Genomic DNA, 4475 nt, shown 5'->3' with positions numbered 1-4475 from the left:
GGTTTATCGCGCAATCCCCCGCCCGATGAGGTGGTAACTTGGTAGCCTGCATTTTAGAGAACGTGTGCGCCAAATTGAGGTATTCGGGGGGAATGCGCATGGTGGAGGTACTGTCTGGACTTTCCACCGTGTTTGCACCAACAGAAACACCTAGACACATACCCTGACACTCTCGCGACCACCCCGTGAGAACCCTCTGCGGACATGAGAAGGTGGGGTTGTGGAGTGCTAACCAAGGGAGACCTAATACCACAGGGAAAGCAGGAGACTCAATAATATAAAAAGTGACCTGCTCACAATGAGTCTCCTGGGTAATCATGGTGACTGGTGCAGTAACCTCCTTAACAAACCCGGACCCTATCAAGTGCTCTGATGGGGAGTGGAATGGATAGGGGAACCAATGAAAAGCCTAGCCGGTGTGAGAATGCCCTGTCCATAAAGTTCCCAGCTGCGCCTAAATCACCTAGCGCCTTACACTGGGAACTACCATGTGATCGGGAAAGTAGATGGGTAGGGTACAGTGCGCAGCAGAGGGCTCTGAACGAGTGTGGGTGTTCGATACCTGGGGTAATGCAAGAGTGCCCTGCCTGCCGCCTCCAGACTCAAAAGAGCGCTGACGACAATGTGTGGTGTACTGTCCCTTCGTGCCACCAGTGTGACACTGTCGCTGTCGTCCTTCGCTCTCTCGGATGGCGGTTCCACCCAGCTACATCGGCTCGGGATCCGAATCGGCCGGGGTGGGAATGGGCAGACCCCTTCCAGGACGTCCTCTGGCTGCCAGCAGGTTGTCCAAACGAATGGCCATGTCCACCAGTTGCGCGAAGGACAACATGGTGTCCCAGCAGGCTAGCTCCCGTTGGACGTCCCCCCACAGATGGCACCGGAAATAGTCGATAAGGGCCCGCTCGTTCCACCCAGACCCCGCTGCTAGAGTCCGAAACTCCAAGGCGAAGTCCTGTGCAGTCCTCGTCCCCTGCCTCAGGTGGACCAGCTGCTCGGCCGCCTCTCGACCTTCGGGCGGGTGATTGAAGACAGCCTGTGAAGGCAGCCTATAAAACTGTGAAGGACCTCGGCGTTACTCTTGACCCTGATCTCTCTTTTGACGAACATATCAAGACTGTTTCAAGGACAGCTTTTTTCCATCTACGTAACATTGCAAAAATCAGAAATTTTCTGTCCAAAAATGATGCAGAAAAATTAATCCATGCATTTGTTACTTCTAGGTTAGACTACTGCAATGCTCTACTTTCCGGCTACCCGGATAAAGCACTAAATAAACTTCAGTTAGTGCTAAATACGGCTGCTAGAATCCTGACTAGAACCAAGAAATTTGATCATATTACTCCAGTGCTAGCTTCCCTACACTGGCTTCCTGTTAAGGCAAGGGCTGATTTCAAGGTTTTACTGTTAATCTATAAAGCGTTACATGGGCTTGCTCCTACCTATCTTTCCGAGTTGGTCCTGCCGTACATACCAATACGTACGCTACGGTCACAAGACGCAGGCCTCCTAATTGTCCCTAGAATTTCTAAGCAAACAGCGGGAGGCAGGGCTTTCTCCTATAGATCTCCATTTTTATGGAACAGTCTGCCTACCCATGTGAGAGACGCAGACTCGGTCTCAACCTTTAAGTCTTTACTGAAGACTTATCTCTTCAGTAGGTCATATGATGGAGTGTAGTCTGGCCCAGGAGTGTGAAGGTGAACGGAAAGGCTCTGGAGCAACGAACAGCCCTTGCTGTCTCTGCCAGGCCGGTTCCCCTCTCTCCACTGGGGTTCTCTGCCTCTAACCCTGTTACAGGGGCTGAGTCACTGGCTTGCTGGTGCTCTTTCATGCCGTCCCTAGGAGGGGTGCGTCACTTGAGTGGGTTGAGTTACTGACGTGATCTTCCTGTCTGGGTTGGCGCCCCCCCTTGGTTTGTGCTGTGGTGGAGACCTCTGTGGGCTATACTCGGCCTTGTCTCAGGATTGTAAGTTGGTGGTTGAGGATATCCCTCTAGTGGTGCGGGGGCTGTGCTTTGGCAGAGTGGGTGGGGTTATATCCTTCCTGTTTGGCCCTGTCCGGGGTTTCTTCGGATGGGGCCACAGTGTCTCCCGGACCGCTCCTGTCTCAGCCTCCAGTATTTATGCTGCAGTAGTTTATGTGTCGGGGGCTGGGGTTAGTTGGTTATACCTGGAGTACTTCTCCTGTCTTATCCAGTGTCCTGTGTGAATTTAAGTATGCTCTCTCTAATTCTCTCGTTCTCTCTTTCTCTCTGAGAACCTGAGCCCTAGGACCATACGTCAGGACTACCGGGCATGCTGACACCTTGCTGTCCCCAGTCCGCCTGGCCTTGCTGCTATTCCAGTTTCAACTGTTCTGCCTGTGGTTACGAAACCCCTACCTGTCCCAGACCTGCTTTTTTCAACTCTTAATGATCGGCTATGAAAAGCCAACTGAGAGACCTGAGCCCTAGGACCATACGTCGGGACTACCGGCCGTGGTGACTCCTTGCTGTCCCCAGTCCGCCTGGCCTTGCTGCTATTCCAGTTTCAACTGTTCTGCCTGCGGTTATGGAACCCCTACCTGTCCCAGACCTGCTGTTTTCAACTCTTAATGATCGGCTATGAAAAGCCAACTGAGATTTATTCCTGATTATTATTTGACCATGCTTGTCACTTATGAACATTTTTGAACATCTTGGCATGGTTCTGTTATAATCTCCACCCGGCACAGCCAGAAGAGGACTGGCCACCCCTCATAGCCTGGTTCCTCTCTAGGTTTCTTCCTAGGTTTTGGCCTTTCTAGGGAGTTTTTCCTAGCCACCGTGCTTCTACACCTGCATTACTAGCTGTTTGGGGTTTTAGGCTGGGTTTCTGTACAGCACTTCGAGATATTAGCTGATGTACGAAGGGCTATATAAAATAAAATTTATTGATTGAGCCCGAAAGAGGCGAGCGAACTCCCCGTAGTTCTCCAACGCGGCTCCTCCTTCGTTACACACTGTGTTGGCCCACTCCAGGGCTTTCCCCGAGAGGCAGGAGACGAGGGCGGACACCTTCTCCCGCTCTGATGGGGCCGGCCTGATGCTGGAGAAATAGAGCTCCAGTTGGAGGTGGAATCCTTGGCAGAGAGCCACCGTCCCGTCGAACTCCTGTGGTCGGGTATCTGGATCCCTCCGGGTGCTGGGGTGTGGGTGGCTGGATCCGGTTGGCCAGCTGATCTCGACAGATTGGGTCCTTTCCTCTCCAGGCGTTGGATGACCTGAAGAACCCGATCCATCGCTTCTCCCAAGCTGGCCAGCATTGTGGAATGCTCTTGGACCTGTGCCACGACTCCAGGCATGCGCTCCTCTCCCGTTGACTGCATAGCGGGTGGGTGATTATGTGAGAGTGTGATTTGAAGGAGTCAGGCGCAGGAGGGTAAATCACTGAATACAGAGTTTATTCTGTAGTATACAGTTGCACTGGACAGCGTCAACAGCACAGGGCGTTATACAGGCGCACTGGAACACAATGCAGGCACATGGGGAGAAATAACCCTGGCAATACAAAGTACGAGTAGCTCAATCGAGCTACACTCATCTTCACATAAAACAATCACCCACAAGGACAAGGGGGCAGAGGGAACACTTATACACGGACTAATGAGGGGATATGAACCAGGTGTGTGTAATTGACAAGACAAGACAAATGGAATGATGATATATGGAGCGGCAGTGGCTAATAAGCCGGTGACGACGAACGCCGAAACCTGCCCGAAGAAGGAGGGGAGGCAGCCTCGGCGGAAGTCGTGACACCGACAAACAAATGCCCTACCAAACGTCCAAATGTAGGAAATTATAAGCAGAAAGTTGTTTAAATTAGGGGTGAATGTAGCCAGAAGGCTATACGGTCCAGTATGGAGTATCAGCAAAATAAATTATTATGGAATTATGGTGGTTCGAACTGTGCAGGTAGCCTACTTTTTGAAGTGATTTGTTTGACAATCAGATGAAAACATCATCACACAACATCCATGATATGCGAAACTGAGCCTGCGCAGACTGTGAAAAACAACAGTAAGCGGGATAAGAAGTTTACATGCCACAGTATCCCGTCTAAGATCAGCATATCCCAGGCACCTTATCCGGGTTTCTCATAAACGGGATACAAGCTTTTTCGGGTTATTGTAAACGGGATATGATGTTTAAATGTGTCAACTCAAAAAACAGAATACTTGAGTATCCCAAATAATAATGGGATATTGGTGTGCATGTAAACGTGGTCGCTGTAATCCAAACCCAACCCAACATTTACTTGTTGTGACGCACTCAGGTTCCAAACTCAGTTTTAGACGAGACTGACTTTATGACCAAAATTATCCTATTTACACTTTGTAGTTAATTTTGACACTAGAATAAATGTTTCTTACTCATATCAATGCCATATAGGCCATTTTCAAAGGGATTAGTTGTTTTTTATGGGCAGTCGCTCTTGAAAGACTTTGGTTGCAAG

Source organism: Coregonus clupeaformis, chromosome 27 (genome assembly GCF_020615455.1).
Source record: "Coregonus clupeaformis isolate EN_2021a chromosome 27, ASM2061545v1, whole genome shotgun sequence".
Classification (NCBI taxonomy): Eukaryota; Metazoa; Chordata; class Actinopteri; order Salmoniformes; family Salmonidae; genus Coregonus; species Coregonus clupeaformis.
This window is presented reverse-complemented; position numbering follows the sequence as displayed.